General features: G+C 40.7%; 1 protein-coding gene across 8 annotated transcripts in view; it reads left to right on the top strand.

The window, feature by feature from the left end:
* Positions 1-20,708, top strand: part of MIPOL1 (mirror-image polydactyly 1) — a 357,774-nt gene that overhangs the window by 49,757 nt on the left and 287,309 nt on the right. For 6 of the 8 annotated variants that reach the window (XM_025201449.1, XM_025201452.1, XM_025201463.1 and 3 more), the window contains exons 2-3: positions 10,631-10,722; positions 18,887-18,948. The gene's annotated coding sequence lies outside the window, so the exon portion shown is untranslated. The remainder of the gene's footprint in view (positions 1-10,630; positions 10,723-18,886; positions 18,949-20,708) is intronic. The other 2 variants (XM_025201472.1, XM_025201486.1) reach the window with 1 other exon arrangement.

Here is a 20,708-nt window from a genome sequence, read left to right as displayed (position 1 = left end):
ACCCAGAAACCCCTGCACCTATCTCCTTGAAACTTGGTGGGCTTCATGGCCTCAGAAGGGGCTATGGCCCTGCTGTTTTCATCCAAATCCGCCAAAAAATGACAAATTTATAGGCAGTTTCATGCTTCCCCATTATAGCCTATGGGCAAAACAGCAAAACAGTTTCGACAAAATGAAACAGAACAGTGCTTCGAAACTAAACTAAACTCAAAATGAAACACTGTGCCAGGGAAACGGAAGTTGAAACAAAATGGTGCATTTTGTTGGTTCCTCTCACGCACCAGGACTGGGCCAGGCCAAGGTCAGAGACAGAGCAAATATAAGTTTTGCATACATATAGAAAGGGCAGTTGTTTAAGATCCACCCTGGATATGATTCCAGAGAGTGATAATAATAAATAACTGTCAGTTCAACTCAGGAGTGTCCAGTGTGTTGTTGCTGAACTCACAACATATCAGCTTCTGCCCAGAGTGGCAAGCTGGAGGTGGGAAGTGGTGGGGAGGTGGGAAAATTGAAGATAATAAAAGATGATGTGTGGGCAGGGGTGAACGTTTTCATTGGAACTGACCACAGTAAAAAGAAACCATCAAGAACTGACTTTGTGTTTCTATCAAAAGAAAAAGATAAGGAAGAAAAAACCCGTAATTGTGGAATTTAGTGATCACCAGATGCTGAAGATGGAACTGAGTCTTGGCAAGAGCCCCGTAAGAGGAAGGGGAGTGTGGAAGTTAAATGTGCTGCTGTTATAAGATGAGATGTCAGGCGTACACAAGACAGTATGAGGGGTGGAGAACACTGAAGAAATATTTTAAGTGTACCAGAGAATGGTGAATGATAGTAAAGAAGAGGATGGGAGAATTCCTCAGGAAGACAAGGCCGAAGAATTGAAGGGAAAAGAAGGAAAGAGCTGAAAGAGCTGCAAGGAAAAATGCAAGAGCTGCTAAACGAAGCTGCAGAAGGAAGATGGGTATGAGAAGAACTAGAAGAAACAAGGCAAGAGGTAGAAAACCTGTTTAAAAGACAGATGAGAGAGAAAATGTTCTTAGCACAAACACCATGGGTGGGGAGAAATGAAGAGTGGTCCTGATACTTCTTGGCTATGGTGAAGATGGTGAAAGGAAAGCTAAAAGCAGTGCAGGAAGATGATGGTATCTGGGTGGAAAAGCAGAAGTTGTTGGAGGCAATGAGAAGATGGAGAGCTATATCAGAAGGAGGAAATAGACAGGAAGATGAAGGATTTGCTGGAAGAGATTGAAGAGAAAGTACAGGAGAAGGAAGCAAAGAAGGTAGAAGAAAAGATAAGCTTAAAGGAAGTGCAGGAGTGCTTTAAAGCCTTTAAAAGAGGGAAGTCACCAGGAACAGATGGACTACTATGGAACCTTTCAAGAAGTTTTGGGCATGCATTGGAAGTTTTCGAGGAAATAGTGGAAACAGGAGAGGCAGGGAAAGATTTTACAAGAAGTGTTGTGATCTTATTCTTCAAGGAAGGGGTGAAGGAACTTCTGAAAAATTGGAGACGGAGTATACTCCTTAATATGGAATATAAATTAATGGCCAAGGGCTGCACTTTGAGGAAAAACCTCCAAAAGATAATATATGAAGACCAAGTATGCACAGTACCAGGTAGAAGGATCTCCAAAGTGATCAGAGTGATGAGATTCAACTGTCCCACATTGACAAGAGGAACACAAACACAGTTATAGCAAATCTAGATTTAGAAAAAGCATATGACAGGGTAGATTATGATTACATATTTGAAGTGCTAGGAAAAATGGGGCTCTCTTAGAAAAAATTTGTAGGTTGGATATAAGGTTATTGTATAGAGAAGTGGAGAGTCAAGTCCAAATTAATGGGCATCTAAGTGGGGCTTTTAACAGGGGTGAGACAAGGGTGCTCGCTGCTGCCACTATTATTTGTGTGCAGCATGGAACCATTAGCATAAAGAATAATAGAAGACAAGGTTATAAGCAAAATAAAGCTACTGGGAAGGGGAGAAGTAAGAGGCATAGTATACATGGATGATATAAGTGTAGTAGTTAGAGAGAGATTTTCAACGTAAAGGATACTAAAGCATACATCAGAGTAGGGAGGACAATGGGGACTAAACTAAATAGATTGAAAAGCACTATAATGGGAGTGGAGAATTGGAGGGACTTGGAGAAGTTGGGCCTTGAAATAAGAGAGAGAGAGAAATCAGAGTGCCAGAGATCCTGATGGACTCTGAGGGGAAAGGTAATACAGCATGGGAAAAGGTGACAGCAAGGCTATAGCAAATGCCTTAGTTATAGCTCAGAAGCACACTGTCCTTTGCAGGGGAAGTAGTAGTGGTTTAGGCTATGCTACTGCTGATTATTCTATATATGGGAATTGTATTCCCACCAACATGGCAGCAGATAGCAAATACATGTGTTCTGGATTGCCAAAAGAGAAAGGTTGGCTAGATCTGAATTGTACAAAGCGAGAGAGATGTGGGGATGGAGGTTACCAGACTTGGGACTGTTACCATCAATTCATTATATCAGGATGGAAGGATTCATGCAGAGGTATAAAATAGGGAAGGTAGGACTGGAGGTCCTAAAGGATCATAAGAAATTGATGAAAGTGGCAAAGGAGAGAGACAGGATGGTGCTGGTATGAAACTGCAGAAAGACAAGTGAAGGTGTGGGGGACGGTGGTGGGTAAACAACTAAAAGGGGAACACATTGCCCTAGCATGGATGGTTGTAAGAAATATTTGTTGGTGAAAGATGTGCAACACAGAGCTTTGATGAGCTCATCAGGAGAGGGTCATCAGGAGCTCATCAAGGGAGAGGTGCGGGAAAGAAGAAATGGTGGAACGTGTTTTGGGAGTGTGCATAAGCAAAGGGGGTGTGAGAAAGTGTCCTTCACTTTGAACGTCAGCAGGAGATGGTTCTATATCAGGGTTGGGCAAAATATAGCCCATGGGCCAGATTCAGCCTGCTAGGCCATTCTGTCTGGCCCACGGGGCCCCTAAAAAAATTTAGAAAATTTATATTTATCTGTCCTTGATTCCTGTCAAAGATGACAGGGGCCAGGGGCAGTGGGACCCAGAGGAAGCCCCGGTGGACTCCTGCAACATCAGGGCCTGCCCGGCCTCGCCTCTCCAGCCAAAAGCCCCATGCAGGGGCTTCTGGCCTGGGACCATGTGGCTCCTCGTGGCTGCACTGGTGCAGGAAACTTACGTAATGGTGGGGGAAGGACAGGGGAGGACCGTGGGCAGGGAACAAGCTGGTGCTGAGTGCGGGGAAAAGTGGCCCCTCCCCTGCCCCATGGCCCGCTCTCCCTGCTGCAGCTGCTTGCAGCCCGCATGGGGACACAGCCAGCCCCACATGGGCTGCGAGTGGCTGCAGTGCAGGGCACCACCCACGGGGTGGGGGAGGGGCCACCTTTTCCTGTGCTCAGCACCAGCTTGTAACCCACCCATGCTGCCAGCCTGGGCCCTGTGTGGGCTCTGGGCTCTCCCATCAGGGCTGCACCACAGTGGCAGCAGCTGCTTGGCACGGAGGAAAGCGGCCCCCTGCTGTGCAGTGTTTGCTGCTGCTGCCTGCCCAGAGCTCGTGCTGTGGTAGGCTGCAGTGCAGCTGCCACCGCTGCCTCTGTGTTGCTCAACATGCGAGCTCCGGTCAGGTAGCAGCAGCAAACACTTCCCAGTGCAGCAAGTCGGGGGGTGCATCTGCTGCTGCTGCACGTAGGCTGCGAGCGGCTGCAGCAGGGAGCACAGGCCACGGGATGGAGGAGGGGCTGCTCTTCCCCCACACAGCACCAGCTTGTTCCCTGCCAGCTAGCATGGGGTCGGGGCTCCGCACTGTCCCCCACCTGTACCACGGGGCTGAAGGGGACATTGGGAGTGAATGGGCATGGGAGCATGGGGCCCACACTGGTATCCCGGGGCCAGTGTGGGTGGGGCCCAGAGCAGGGCAGCAGGAGTACAGGATCCTGGCTGGCAGGGGCTCTCTGGACCTGAACCAGTTCCCCCCTCTCCCTGCTGGTGCAGCACAGCCCGGCTCCATAGACCCCTGCCAGCCTGTGCCCCACTCTGGGCCCTGCTGGCTCTGGCCCTGGGACCTTGGTCCCCAGACATTGGGACATTGGTCCCAAGATGGTGACCAGGAGGCAGGGCACCTGTCAAGGGGCAGGGCTATCCATGCAGCCCTTGACAGCTTGCCAAAACTAGGTAAGCTGCCCTCCACCCGAAATAATTGCCTTCCCCTATTCTATATGGATTCACACCAAAGGGACCAGAAGAAACGTTATTAAGGACTTTTTGTTAGCATGTGTTACGGAAAATAAGAAACTTTGGGGTTTTTAAGGGGCTGATTTTCACTGAAAGTGTGTGCCTGAAACTGGGGCTGCATTAACTGAAATATACTTAGATTGGGACAATGTAGAGATCAGAGAAGAAGAGTCAGAGGAGATGTGGAGGAAAAAGGACTGGACACATTTGTTTCACTGACCCAACTGAGAGGACTGATGGGAGGGGCGGAAAGTTTCAGGTGGTTACTGAGGAAATAGTTTTTCATGGGGTTCTGTATGAAGAAAAAGAGTTCTGTAAGGGTTTTTTGTGGGAAATTGATATATATTGTTTAAAGATTTAATGTTTGTAGTTGTACGTTTTTGGATTTGTAGTTCTTTTGCGATATGAGATTTTTGATAAAACAAGCATACTCAGTATGGGAAGCTTAATAAGTGTAGGGTGATAAGTACATTTAAAAAAAAATTAGTAAATAAAAAAATAAGTTCCCATTTAGAGATGTAAAATTTCTGGAAATTTTGAAGCCATGGGGAAAAAAATATTGTTTTTTTCCTTTTTTGGGAGGTGGGGAATGGAAATTTTGGGAAACATTGAAATATATGCAATACTTATTTTCTTAGCACGCTACAGATCTAAATTAACTTTGCTACTTTAAGAACATAAAATGTATTATGTATAAGTTGATTTGCTCATAAAATTATCATGTTTGGTATATTTATTACATTTAAAAGTATAGTTTATTCAGACAATTACAAATTTACTAATTGAATGTACTTTAAAATGTTTTAAATTTTGTTACAAATGCAGCTGCAAGCTGCTGAACTCTAAGAAACCTAGCATCTCTTACTTTTTGCCAGTTTATGAGAAGCAGGCAAAAATTAAAGTTGAAAATAGAAGAAACCATCAAAATAATAATAAAACAAAGAAAGTTATTATGTATTCTGGACTTAGTCTCCTCCACAGTGTCAAGCAGATACAGAAAGCATTCATTTTAGAAAAAGAGCTGAGAAAAGGGGAAAAAAAAAGACTAATTGAATACAAACATTGCTACATGAAACTTTGTCTAATCAGTCTCATTTTCTGAGCTATCACTATCAGCAGTTTTTGCTTCTTCTGATCCTTCATTTTTATCATCTTCATGGACTTCTGAAAACTGAAGTTTTGCCAAAATTCAGACAAGTTTTTCTACTCTTTCACATGTTAGTTTATTTCTTGATTTGGTGTGAGTATTTCTAAACATAGACCAGTTTCTTTCACATGTTGCCAGAGATGGAGGAATCTGAAGCAAGCGAAAAGTAAGAGGAGTTAGAGGCTGTGTCATGCAAAGGTCTTGCCACCAGGTTGCAGGAGGGATATGCTTGGCAGAGTCCCAGACTGCATTCCTGGACTAAACTCCTGAAGGCATTCTGCAACATTTGAAAGTACCTTTCCAACATCAAGTCCGAAGTGTATTGCTTGTTTTGTAATCTAGTCAAATGCAGTATCAGTGCTATCATCACTAACATCTGCCTTTGAATCTTGGATCCAAAAGATTTGCAGCAGCATGAATCAATTGGCAACAAAATTCTTCCTGTCTGTTCATAAAGTCTTTCACTTTTCTTTCTTCTGTACTTGTAAGTGGAGATACAGTTAGATTCTCAAAAACAGTTGATTTGATCTGAGCCATTTGGTAAGGAATGTCTGACAAAAGTACACTGTCTGATTCAGATGCAGTGATTTCTGAAGAAGTTGGCTTTAGAATCTTCCGGTAGTTCTGCAGCTGAACCCAGAAGACATCCTCATTAATGTGCCTTACACTTTTGGGTACTTTAACAGTGTTCCTTATGCTTTTGGTTATTTTACAATCCTCAGTTATTACTGTTTCTTGAAGAGCTGCTTCATTGCAGCTGAACCCAGAAGACATCCTCATTAATGTGCCTTACACTTTTGGGTACTTTAACAGTGTTCCTTATGCTTTTGGTTATTTTACAATCCTCAGTTATTACTGTTTCTTGAAGAGCTGCTTCATTTTTTTAGTAAACTTTTAAATGAGATCACCACTCCACCCCATCTAGTTTTACTACAGTTTGAGTGTCACCATTTTATTCTTTGCATTCTTTTCTTCCTGCTTCTTCTTAAAGACCACAGCTACAATATGAGTAGCTTTTACATGTTTTATAACTTCTTATGGTCTTCTATAGATATTTTGCAGAGTGTCCAACTTCATGATATCATTTAGAAGCAAGTTTAGCCCATGGGATGCACATCCTATTGCAGTAATATGTGGGTATTTATGCATTATGAGCTCCCATGCTGCTTTTATGTTACTTGCATTGTCAGTCTGCATAACAAATACTTTACCACTCCCAATCTTATGTAGGACTTCACATATTTTACTACTGATATATTCTGCAGTATGCCTGTTCTCTCCTGGTTCAATACTTCTGTAAAAAGTTGGTTGAGGTGTTGTTATCACAAAGTTTATGATTCCTTCTCCCCACACCTTTGTCCATCCATCTGTGAGTACTGCAAGACATAGTGCTTCATTGATTTTTTTTCTTGCACAGATTGCATTACATGTTCATATTCTGACTCTAAAAGAGGCTTGCTCAAAGAATATGTGCTGGAAAAACGATATGATGGTCTTAGTACTTTAAAAGCTTCCTGCCAGTATGTATTTTCAGTTATTCTTCTGGGATGCCATTGTCAATATATTGCTGTTGCAAGAGCTTGGTCAATTTTCCTGATCTTCAGGTGTGAACTTGTCTACAAATGAAGCTATTGAGAGTATTTTGTATACAGTTGGTTGCAATATTTGATTACTCGAGGATCTTGATTGAGCAACCATTTGTGATGCTGATGTTCTAGAAGCAGCAGCAGCAGCAGTAGCAGCAGCAGGACTTCTGGATCAAGAATGTTGGAAAGAGCTACTTCCACTTTCAGTATCATGATCTACCTCCTCCTCACTTACATCCATGTAGGATTTTTTTTAATGTCTGCAGGACACTTCTTACATACAAGGATGTTTGGTCATCCTAGTAGCATTTGGAAATGCATATTTCATTTGACAGTATTTGCAAATCACATTTTTTTTCTCAGAATAACTCACAGCGTGGAAATGTTTCCATATGTTAGAAATTGGTTGCACCATTTTGCTGAGGAAGAAAAAAGAAAAATGTAATTTAGTGGCTAGCTTGCATATATAAACACTAAGCTATAGCATGTACAAATTTAGTAATGAATGGAGGAGAGGCCTCCTCAGAGCTAGCTGTGAACAACTTCCCTGCCCTGCAGGCATCACCTGACTGCTAAGGTTGGGCCATTTGTCACAAAACATCAGATTAATAGTGTGATGTTTCTGTTTATTTTTGCTTATTAAGACCCTTTCCTGTGATTGCCACTATTTGAGACTTTGTGGTACATTCCGACTCTCTCGCCTGCCACATCTTGAATATTTTTTGATGTTACTAGTCGGGAGGTGTTACTTGCTCTTTTTTTCTTTTTACCACAATCATACAACAGCAACTTACATATGGACTTACTGGATCACCAGCTCAATCAAATCTCCTCTTGATGACACCCGAACTTAAAGTCAGAGATAGAATCAGTTTGATTTGTGTTAATAACTTTATTTTAATTTTCTTTTTACATTTTTTTTGAATGATACAGAGTCAGACAGAATATGGCAATTGTATGCCTTTCAGGTATCTCTTAAATTTTAACTTAGTAACTCTTCTGTTGTCTTACTTCACTCTTATATCAGATATAATATAAATTAACTGAAACTTAACGGCTGATATCAACAACAAAATTCTTCTTTCCTTTTTTTCGCTTTGCTCAGTGCACTCTGCCTTTAAGAGAGATCTTATCTCCCCAGATCTCCCTGAGTGATTCTGCTTCTTTCTGATGTTGGAGTAGCCATCACTCAGACCCTCTCTTTCATGAAATTCTTTGAACTCTTGTTTCATTTCAACAAATGTTCCAAACACAAACAAAGAAACCCTAAATACTTTTTTTTTATGTGTACCCTGCAAAGTAATTGTCCCCTTTTAGCTCATCGCCGCTGCAGCCAACGTTCCCGTTGGCTGCTTGGAGTCCTTCCCGGGAGACTAAATTTCTTCTCCATTCAATCTGAGCTCAAATAAGCTTGACCAATCTACCTACAGCTCAGAGAAAGGATCCTCCAGTGTCTCCTTCATCCCAACAGGCTGTTTTCCTTCTCCTTTCATCTCCCAATACTCTCTCAGCCCACCGCGCTGCTGCTCTCTTGGCACTTCTGTCTTAAAGAGACAGCTGCTCTGGAAGCGGCATTCTCCGTGTTTTGCCACTTCTGCCACTCTTGCATCTTCACAAATAGGAATTCAGTTATGAATTATGTAGGTTATGAAAATATACTAATGCAGCTAAAATATAGTTTAATATATTGAATTCAGATGCATTTAAATTCTTATCTTTCAAGAAAGAAGTATACTTCCTTTCAGCTCCTTTGTGCTGCTTCTGTGGATCTCAAGGTCACAGGGCCAGGAAGAGGCCCTTCCATCTCCAAAACCTTTAGACTTGATCTCTTCCCCTGGGGGTTTTTAGCAAGCACGGCAATACGCTGCTTGTTTCTAATCTCTACAGGAATGAATGGATGCTGCTGCTAGTGTCTATTCCCAGTCCTTTGAGGCCTAGTCAGGAGGACAGGAACAGATCCACCAAACTCTAGATCAAAAGTCAACAATAGAGGAAGTCCACAAGCAAAGAAGGCACTGAATCCTTCCTTCTCTTGTGAAATGGTAGCGCGCCCTGGGGGCAGAAATGGATCTTGCTCTTGCATCTGAGAGTTGTGCTGTACTGCTTGTCCTCGGTGTACAGGAATTGTAATGATCTGGTACTGTAGATAGTCTTAGGTAAAAATCTTTATATTATATAGTTATTAGAAAACATTTTGGGGGAGTAAAGGGTAGCAATATATGAACCCCTTGTCTTAAACATTTTATTCATCATTCAAAAGAAAATATTTTATAAGAGGGTTTTTTTTAATTTTTCAAAAAATTTTCAATTTTTCCAATTTTCAGAAGAAAACAAAAAAAGTCCTCAGAAAAAAATGGGGGGAAATAGTTTTTTTCCTAATTTTTCTGAGTTTTTTTCCAGGCCTTCACATCTCTATTCCCATTACTGTGTTTGCCCCACATAGGCCATGTGTTTTATAGTCTTGCCCAGTGTTGGCTGCATTTAACCAACTTCATAATTATTAATCACATGCTGCTTTTGGCAGCAGTTTAGTGATAGTGTATTTTGTGAGGTTTCCTTGTATACAAATATAAGATGAGGGCTTTTTCCTCGTGTTGATTGAGGGAAAACTTCATGTTATGTTTGAGTAAATCCAATACTTGTTCCACCCATAGAGGTAGAGAGCAGATGGATATACTGTATAGCTCTGTCCTCTGGTGTAGCCTTGCTCTATCCATGAATACATGTGGATGCTGCCCAGTATTAATCTAGTTTCTTTAAACCTCTGTTAGTTAAGTACATTTCTTTTTTCTCCCATAATATCTAGAGCGTTGGTAATGAAAACATGTCAGTATAACTTCATGAGCCTGAGAATAAAAGGAGTTAGGTTTCTGTGATTCATCAATATGTAGCTCATTGAGGTGCCAGTGTATTTATAGGAAAAAAAGATTGTCTATCTTCCTGTTTCTAGGCAAAACTCAAGTAGAAAAGCTTGCTGAAACAGGCTAGATAGTTCCATGTTGCAACAAGAAAAAATTATTACTTCAGTTTGACTGTTTGCCATATCAACTTAGTAACAAAAATGCTCTGAATCACAAATAAGCAGCTTTTCTATTAACTGTGTAACCTTAAACTTATCTGAACTCCACCCAAGTAAATGTCTTCAAAGGAATTTTTGAAAGGTATTTTACTGTGTAAATTGTGATTTTTTTTTTTTTTGAAAATTTTTCCCCCCTATTCTCATTGTCTAGTCCAGGTAATGCAGCTATCATGTGTGACATGCACTGTAAGCATTTGCAGTTGATATTTATTCAAGTCACAGTCATGGAATATTTTAGCAAAGCAAGGCTGTTCTTCATGACCTAGGTTGTATAACTTCATAAATGAAAGAAATATTATCCAACTAGAATGTTCCATTTATTCAAATATGTATTTCAAATCAGTTTTAAGTAATATTTCATTGATGTTAAAAAGGAAACACAGAATAAATAGTAAGGGTTTTACTGTAAGGGTGCTGGTAGGGCCAATTATGATTAACATTGCCCTGTACTTCAGTTTCAGTTGCTTGTGATTTTCTGCAAAATTTTAGCATTTGGGGCTGAAATTTTCTGTCTGATGTTTGCCTCTGGCTCACTTTTGGTTCTGTTTCATTTTTAATTTTCAGATGAGGAGGTTGAGGTTTTTTCCAAGAAAAAGCTCAAGAGGAAGAAGATCGTTTTGTATATTCTTACAGACATTTGGAAACTTCAAGCATTGGTATTTTTTTTACAATAGTTTTCTTGAAATTTGATAGAGGGGGTGGATTGCTCGGGTGTCGGCTACATGTCCTCTGACATCTGTGTGAAAATTTTGTCAGTTTATAAGCCTTTGAAAGTTGTCACTTCATGTGACAACTAAAGAGTTGCCAGAGTTTAGCAACTAAACCTCTGATGAGTCTCTTTGATCTAAATATATTGCAACCCAGGAAAACATCAATTGAGCAGACCCTCTCCCTGTTGACACAAGCATTATTTGCGTGATCACATATATGACCAAGTAAGGTGTACAACAAGTGAAGCAGATGATCGTGAAAAGAGATGTGATGCTGAATAGGTAGAGTTGAATTTAACAGTGGAGTCTGGAGTCTATCAGAGTTCCCGTGTAGTGTTGGGCAAGTTTGTTTAAACCAACATTTTCAGTTGGCTATTAATTTGATACTCTTAACTTTCTAGGCCCCATTTTGAAATACTTGGGGTTGGATTTGCAGAAGTGTTGAGCACTCAGCCTCTGGGCTCTGCAGCTGTGTGAAAGGGGCTCCAGCCAGATCTTGAGCCGTGCAAGTGACCTCAGGGGCAGCGGGTCAGGAGTGAGGGACACCAACAGGCCTGGAGGGTAGGAGTCTTCGGGTTGGAAGTGAGGGGCACTGGCAGGGCCAGGGGGCTGCAGGTCCAGAGTGAGGGGCACCAGCTGGGGGGTTGTGGATTGGGAGTAAGGGGCAACGGCATGAGCAAGGTCTGGCATATCAGGGCCGCTCAGTGCCACAAAGCAACAGAGAGGGCAGCTGCAGCTGTACCCACATGGCTGTCGGGAAAGGGGAGATTTGATTTTCTGTGGTTAAAAAAATCAAATGTCAAATTATATAGGTATCTGAAATTTATTTTATATGATGATTGAGGCACTGGTAGACTTCCAAATTGCTTTAAAATTGTAAATATATTGATAAAACATTATGTTCAACTGATACCTATATATCTAGTGATGTTTCATTTTAATTATGGAAAAATGCAGATTATGGGGGGAAATTATTTAAATCGGAGAATTTTAGATTTTTAAATAGAGAAAACCAGGACCCTGGTGATCATCCTACAATTAGCCAGTACACCCCTAAGATCCATCTACATTTATGTAAACCCAAAGTTCCATTTTTGCCCCCTACTGTTGTCATTGCAATGGGGACAACTCTGAGGGGAGCAAGCACTTGCAGGCTGGGTCCTTTAATTTTCAGTATCCATTTACATTCTGAACTGTTTTCATCATGCTGAATTCCATTCCGATGTCACGCTTGTCTGCTGTATTCATTAGGCTCTGACTTGCTTTACAATATGTGATTCTTCTGCAATGGTGCCAGGCTTCCTTCCCTTCCCCCGCCCCGCCCGACTGCCTTGGCTGTTTAGCTGGCTCCTCTAAGTACTTTTTCCCTTTTAATTTCTGTAGTATCTCAAACAATCTGAGAGAAACATCTTCTGTGTTACATTGAAAGAAACACTAGCCTACCTATCCTAAGCTAAATAAGCAACAGCACATGATAGGGCATGTGCCGTATCATACACCTTAGGTATGTTGCAAGTTACAAAGCCAATGTGTAGGTGCTGAAAATAGTCTGAAGTGTTGTTAATGGGCTATAGCATATTTATCCCTAAGTGCATTATTGATTTAATAACTTTTTTACCTAGTTTTGAAAGGTAGAGTTTTTCCGTGGGGCATAGGGAAAATACTGTTTGGATGATGATTTGTTTACGGTACTTAAAACATTTTAAATTGAGGAAGGAATTGCTATTGAAGCTTTAAACATCTGTCAGCAAAAATATGTCCTCTGTTATACTTATACAACCCTGTTAGCTTTAATGAATCTGTAGCAGTGCATAAGAGATTTTGGGCAGAATTTGCACTTTACTTTTATGGATGTTTTTCTTAGATTTATGATGATTTATAACTTACCTGTAATGTGTTTGGACCCCAGAACTGTGCGCCACACAAGTTAAGAGGATCAACAGTTCCGTCTCTGCCCATCTGCATTTAACATTACTTAAAAGAAAAATAGATGCGCACTTTTTTTTTGTAACACTTGGAAAACTACGTGGCAGAAATATATGGGTTCCCAGGTTTTTTTTATTCTGTGTCCAGAAAGAATACAGTGCAAAGAGCAGGCCCATCTGAAGTAAGTGGTAATGATCATGCAGTTTAGAAATTAGTGATGAACTATTTACAGTTCTTTATTTTATGTTTACAGTAAATTTGCTCTTAGGAAAATTCAATATTTTTAGAGGTGACTTTTGAGGAAAATGTAAATCTGCTAGCTAAGTACTTCTACTTCTACTTCATTTCTAGATTTGGTAGCTCCCACCACGATTTCCACCTTTTGAACCTTTCTATCCAACCCTACAGTTTCAGCTTTTGACTGAGCAGACAAGAGCTACTAACAGTTCAGCTGTGAAAGGATTGGAAGTGTAGCTTTTGCCCTGAGCAGGCAAGAGAATGAGCAAGTTGAAGATTAGGCTCTGTCCCTGCTCTATGCAGCCATAGTGCTGGCAAAATATTTTTTTCCTCATTCTGGCTTTCCAAAAATAAGGTGTGTGTCTTATTTGGGGGCATATGATATGTGAGAAAATATGTTTTTTGTGGACTCTTATCAAATCCCCCTTTAAACTTTTCTTTTGCAGCCTATATAATGTCAATCTTCCAACTTTCCATGGTAAGTTTGGTTTCCTAGACCACTGATGATCTTTGTTGGTTTGGAGTAGACACCTGTTTGCAAAAGTTGCAGGCCTTTCTGGAGGGGGCAGCTGACTGTAGGCTGAGAGTCCTTTCCTTTTCCTTCTTCCACTGTCTCTTCTCTGCTTTGAGGGCAAGGCACTTAACCTTGAAATGAGCTGCCATTTGGTTGTGGCTGCAATGCCATTGGAGTTAGTTAGCAACCAGCTCCTCTTAGCTCTTGATGCTAGCATCTCTTTTTTTGAGGTACTAGCCAATTGCCCATCAGGAATGGGGGGGACAGAGTGCTGCCACCCACCACTTCATGCCGCCACCATCTCCGAGGAGCAGGGGGGGTGGGGAAGCTTGCCCCACTGTCCCCTCCATCCCCCTCGGCCAGCACCCTCTGCCACAGCTGCCTCCAGAAAGCAGGGGGAGAGGGGATGAGGCCAGCACCACTAGCTTTGCCCCCCTGCTCCATCCCTGCCATCATGGCAGCACGCCGCCACACCGCTACCACCGTCTCCTGTCCAGAATGCACTTGGAGCACTCTCATTGGTTGTTTCATTAAGCATTATGATTGGTTGTCTTGGCAGCCAATCAAAGTGCGAATAAAGTGTTACGGGCAGACAGACAGACAAAGACTTTTATTATATTAGAATGCCTTCAGTGTGTCCTTGTAGCATTTCCTCTAGCTGTCATGAGATCTCAACCTCAACTATACTGGGAGTAGAGCACTCATTTTGGAGTCAAGCATCCTCATGCAATGCCTGGTCCAGTGAAGTTGGTGCTTGAGGATCACCGACTCAGCGCCGGTAACAATGGCTTCAGCAAAGATACTGGCATTTGTGTGGCAATCCTCACATTTGATTCAGAGAATTTTCCAGAGGCATCACTGGTGATACCTCTCCAGGCTCTTGATAGGCATATGCTACCACCAAAGCAGCAACAAACACTGCACTGAGAATACATGGCAAGTGCTTTCAAAACATTTCATGTGCATTGGATTGAACCTTCTCCAAAGCTTCTGTGTGCCTCCCCTTTCAGGTACATGGTAAAGCCAGGAATCACCAGCCACTCTGGATGGATGGTGTAAGAGACGCAGTACATCCTGTATTTCCATTGGTAAAGTCCTTTGCAGCAGAGTTGGAGGTTCAGAATTCAAACCTAGATCTTGATGCAAGCTGGGGGCTGCTTATACATGTACACAATTTATTTTTCTTTTAAAATAGAAAAAGGAAGAAATGGCATATAATCCAAATACTGTAAGAGAAAGTTTAGGTTTTAAATGAGAATACTTGAAAATCATGAAAGCATGAAATTCCATGTTATGTATTTGCAGTAACTAACTTAGCTTATTTCTTATGAAGTAGGCTGCAGCCTATGAAGGCTTATGCCTCTCTGAGGTAGTCCATAAGGTGCCACCTTTGGCCAGCCTTCTGCTTAACTTCATCCTAAAATGGCTAACTACCTCTGTCTTATTTGAGAGGTAGAGAGTTTTTATGCCAATCACAGACTGATTTGGTTGTGTCTTGGGCGCTCATCAATTTTTGATATGCCAGTATGTTCAGTTTTCAGTGTGGAAATGTAAGCCTTTTGTGGGGGTGTGCATCACCGCATCAAAACTTGGCATCCAAGTGAACATTAAGAAAGCTGTCTGTTCATTCCCTGGGGAAATGCCTTCAGAGCTAACTTTTTTATTTAGCATGTCTTCCTAGATTAAGTCATTTGGTTTGGATTGGCCTGAGGCAAAACGTTTCAGGATATTTTAGAAGTTCCTGGTGTCTAATTAACCTTATGAAAATAGTACTGAATTTCAAACTGTGCTTCCTTATCAATAAACTGTAAGATCTTTGCTGCTTTTATAAAACTCATTCTCAATGTCCCTCATGTAACAATGGTAACTGTCACTAACTTTTATTGTACAAGACAAATGCTGGCTTTGGTTCCATTCCAAATGTATGGAAGGCTGGTAGTTAGTATATTTAAAAATAAAAAGCTGTACACAATCTTACATGATCTTTCCATCCTAACAAAGAACAAAATTGTGCCTGTAAGGTGTATTGACCCCCACTTGTTTTTATGAATGGAAGGGATGAAAAATGGGGATGTCCAGGCAAGCGAGGTAGTGAGACAGGGATCCTACCAATCTTAGTATCATGTCCTTGTCTTTGTGCAGTCTTAGAAACTTCTTCAAAAATGCTTTTGTGGGAATGAGTTTGTGTAGCTCTGGAAGAGAGAGTAGGGAGGATGGTCGCTCTTTATGACCTATTACCCCTATAAGCCTGACTGACTTTTCAGTAAAAGAATTCTTAGAATGATAATAGAATTAGTATTAATTCAAACTTTTATTTAGTCTCTGGTGATGGTTCTGGTGACAATGGTTAGCAGGAAAGTCTTTGGTCCCTAGGCTCTTAAACTCAATGGTGAGGAACAAGAAGAGGACTTGGAGGCACAAGTTGTCTGTAAATCATATTAGTAGGCAAAGATTTTAGAGAATATCTAGGGAGTCACGAACAACTCCCAGCTAAACACTACACTTTCTGAACTTGCACCCAAGAAAGAATGCATTGAAATCTGTGAGAAGGTGAACTCAGTTTCCTAACCCCTGACCAGGAGCTGCTTGTCTGAAAGTTTAGGAGGAGAAGGTGAAAGTAACTGCATGGATGATCCAAAATCTACTAAGGGGCAGGGGGCGGAGAGTGCAGCAGAGACTGCCCCTCAGATCATGGGGAGGACAAGAGTGAGATGTGGCTGGAGCCCCTGGGTTGGCAGGGGACACTGGGATGCCAGGTGGGTAACGTTTTTTACCTCCTGACACCATTCTGTTGTCTCTGGCAGACCTGGGGATAGAGGAGGGGTGCAGAGCCACTCCTGCCCTGCTTCAGGCATAGATTAGGAGAGAGGCTGTGTGGGAAGATGGGCTCTGTAGTGGACAGCAGCAGTGGCATGCAACTTCCTCCTTCCAGCCCCTGTCCTCTGCCCTCCTTCTCTATTCCCACCCTCACACCGCCCCTCCCTGCTATCTGGGTGCAGGAACTGGAAGGAGAAATCTGTGTGCCACCACTGCTGCCCCTGGCCAAACCCAGCTTCCCCCACAGCCACTTCCCCAGCCCCCTGGAGCAGTGCAGGGCAGGAGCATATCAGGAATGGCTCTGGAGCTCCGTCCTGTACTTGCATCAACCAGGGATGTGGCAGTGGCACATAGGTTCCTCCTTTCAGTGCCTGCTCCTGGCCATCAGGGGACACCTGTGGGTGAGGATCAGGCAGGGAGCATGTACTGGAAGGAGGAACCCATGCACCACTGCTGCTGTTACCTGCCAAGCCTCATGCCCAGCACATTCACAGCCCAGCCCATGGCTGGAATGGGACAGGAGCTGCGCTAAGTCTCCTTCCACACCCAGATCAGCTAAGGACAGCAGTGGAAGGGGGTATGTCTCCATTGCTCCCCACCGCCCCAATCCCTGCCTGTGCATTAGTAGGAAATAAGAAATTTGTAACATGTGACTGTTAAATATGGAATACATAAATGTAAGTAACCTTTGTGATTTGCTCTTCTTCTAGTGTTAACACATGATAGCCCAATTTCTAGTTCTGGTATTGGTGTGTATCTGCTTTTCAGTGCAAATTGCTTACTAATTTAACTTTTTTGGAGAATGTTGACTTCACACAGCAGCACATTTCATCCAGTCTGTTGAGCCTTCTGTGGTGCTTCCCAAGAGTGTTTCCATTTGGGATTTAATTGCAAAAGGATGTTTGTGCAGAAACACTAAGGCATTACCTGTATAGTGAGCAAAATATGACCTAACACAAAGAAGCAATTTTTATCAGTCTGATGAATGTGCACTACATTGGCAATACTGCCCACAAGTTCTTGGCTCCAAAACCACTCTACTTTGGTGATAATAGTTATTCATTAAAAAAGAATGATTTAACATCTGAATACAGTGATATGTTATCAAAGTCCTTTAAGATGACTTAAAACTCACCAGGGTGATTTTGCTGTATGAGCCAGCGTGGGAAGGCAGCTCCCTTAGGATATGTTTGCACTACAGTCACTGTTGTCGCTAGCTTGTGACTAGCCATGGCAGCAGGGAATTCGGTGCACACTGCAAAACTCACCTGACAAGTTGAGTAAATACTTGGGTGGTTAACCCATGCTGAACTCCATTCAGCCATGGCTGTATCTCTTAGCAGTAACTGAGCTAGATATTTCGGAGCTAGCTTGGGTATAGCTACTATACAGTGCATTTCTGCTGCTGTGTTCATCTTGAGATGTTTATGTAATTGTGAATGACATGGGAAGTTTGAGACATTCTGTGATAGCATGTTCTTTGGACTTTTGAAAAAAGTGTAAGAATTATTGGCATAAGTCTTACTGAAATGGTCAGTTTGCTTTAGGTTAAGTGACTATTGTCCATTATAAGAGCTAGATATGCCAATATCTTAGATAGGACAATATCTTAACATACCAATATGTTAAGATTGCAATAGGATGAGAGCAGACCTAATTGCATTCAGATGCAACCAGAAACATAAGTTTGTGTCAGATGAATGGAAGGAGTAGCTTCGTAGGCTGAGGCAGAGAAAGCAAACCTGATCATTTTGTGTCTGCAAATATATGGAGGTCACTGAACATAGACGAATGTGAGCTGGAGTGAAGAGCCTGGATGCATATGCAGGGCACAACAAAATCCTTATTTTCTTTAAAAGAAAAACAGCAATAAAAAGCTAGGGATAAACTTGTTCATACATTGCTACCAGGTTATTGTTGGTTATTCTTGAAAAGTCAGAAAAATGCATAATACATTTATATACAATAATATCTATACTATTTTCCCTTTTAACCATTCATTCTAATATGTTAGCTTTACTAATGAGTAAACTAAATGGGGATCAGCAACTCTAGTCATTCAGGTCCAGTTCTTGCAGAGGAATATACTTAAATTAACCTCTGTGCCCACCCACAACTCCAAAAGGCAGAAGACTCTGCGGATTCCTTTGTAGGATTAGGCCCTAAATGAATGAGGCAAGTGATGATTCTAATTGCCATTCCATAATGAAGGTGATCCTTTTTGGTATTAGATATGCAGACCACAAAAGAGTTTGTACCCTATTTTCCAATTATGATATGAAATAGGAGTGCATACCGCAATGCATAAGTATAGGTAGATCTTAAGGATTTGTGGGTATGCTGCGCATTGTAGGCACCCAAATCTGGTGAGGTTGAAATAGCACATAATTTCCCAAACAGGGTTGTGCCAAAACTTAGGTCACTTGTGAAATGAACACAAAAATACACAAGGTAAGAGCTAACGTTGCATAGTTTACTTTGAGTGGCTAATATAAATATGTTTATATGTGTTTAAAAGATTGAAAGCATTGCAGTAATACTGTAATAAATGTGTACCTGTATTTGGTGTTTAAATTTAAATGGGTGAATATCCATCAATATTTCTTTCATTTGCAGGAATATTTTTGAAACTCTACTCCTCATATATAGAGTCAAGATTATATTATCTATCATTTAAGGTGAGTATAAGGACAAGCATTAGTATTTCATGATCGATTCTTCCTATGTTCTGGAAAGCGTTGAAGTTTTCATTAGCGTTAAAATATGTTGCATGTTTACAGAAAGCCTGAAATCTTAATATGTGAACCTATCAGGTTTTAATTATTTGTATCATTAGAACATCTAATTTTGCTTAAGAATACGCAAATGTACCATTAAATCTGTTTTTTAAGATTTTTTTTCCAGTTTAATGTCTGAATCCAAATTCATAAAGAGTTGGAAAAATGAGATGTCTGAGCTATAGGATTCACAGGGATTTCATATGAAGCCTATTTAATCAGGATAACACTGTTATTAATATTCATAAAGTCAGCTGGAACACAAATGACAGACTATGGGGCCTAAAAATTTTTACGTGTGAATTTATTAAAAGCAGCTTAAAAAATTAATGGAATTTAAGTAAAGTTGGTGAAAATGAAAATCTTATGTTAGCAGAAAAAATCTTTATTAGAACTTTCGTTAAGACCATCTTGCATTGATATCTTTGACCGATTTCATTGGTACTTAAAGAAGAAAGATGCATGAATGGTCATTTAAAAGGATTTAAACACATTGGCACATTAATTTTTACATGAATAATAAGTAGCTTCCAAAAGCAATTAACTTACAGTGTACAAGATTTGAATAGAAAAATAAGATGGTGACATAAAAGGGCAAAGCAAATGTGCTGTACATTTTAAACTTAGTAATATGACTTCTTAAAATTATTTGATTTATTTCAGCATTACAGTGTATATAATATCTATGCAGAGGTTTATCTGCAACTTCTGTTTCTTTTGAAGGGCAGAACGATTAGGAGAATGCACATAATTTGTTGCTAAAAATCTTATTGACAAAGAACTCAAATTATTTAGCAGACTGCTATATACTCGTGAATATACCTTTTGTAAATAATTTTTATAAAAATAATCATACTTATGTTTGCAGATACTTGTTACTGATTTTCATATAATTAACCTGAAACCATTATGTTTTGCTCCTGTGGAAAGGTAGAGGGAACAAGTAGTATGGAACCTTTTACATTTGTGACAAATTATTACATTCTATATTCTGATAGACAAGTCACCTCACATTTTAAGTTTAACAAGGTTCATTTTTGCATGGTTCTATGTATAATATGTCATCAGCATAGACAGTTTATAGCCTTCCTTGCATGATTTACAGAATGTTATTGTAGTAGGAATATGTTTTGATAGCAAAACAGTGCAAGTGTAATCAACTTCACAGATTGCTTCAGTGGATTCTGAATAAGGTTTTAAATGCATTATATTTGAAGTATGTACTTCATCTCCGATCATCTTTTTTTGATATTCATTTTGTTTTTCCTCTTTAAAAATTGTCTTGACCCAAGGATTTACTGTGTTTTTTTGAAATTTTATTTTGAATAACTGAAATGTCATGTTAGGCATTCCTTTTTATATAAAACACTTCAGTAATGATTCCCTATGATCAATCCATTTTAAAACTTTCATTTAATCTGAAGAGAATTGATTATAGAACAGTTATTTTTGTATTTGTCAAGTGATTTATTTCCAGAGAACCTTTAATGACTACAACTAACATCTAAATGTGTTGTTGATATCTGAGTTGCTTTAATGCTGTCACAGTGCTCTAGCATTGCAATTAATTTTGTCACTCAGAAAATAACTTAGTGGAAACAGATTTCCTAACCAGTTTACTTAGTATAAGCTCTAAGCTTATTAGGTTTTGGGGGGGGGGG

This window comes from Alligator sinensis, unplaced genomic scaffold (assembly GCF_000455745.1).
Source record: "Alligator sinensis unplaced genomic scaffold, ASM45574v1 scaffold280_1, whole genome shotgun sequence".
NCBI lineage: Eukaryota > Metazoa > Chordata > Crocodylia > Alligatoridae > Alligator > Alligator sinensis.
Note: the sequence above shows the minus strand (reverse complement) of the source record. Positions and strands in the feature narration are given on the sequence as shown.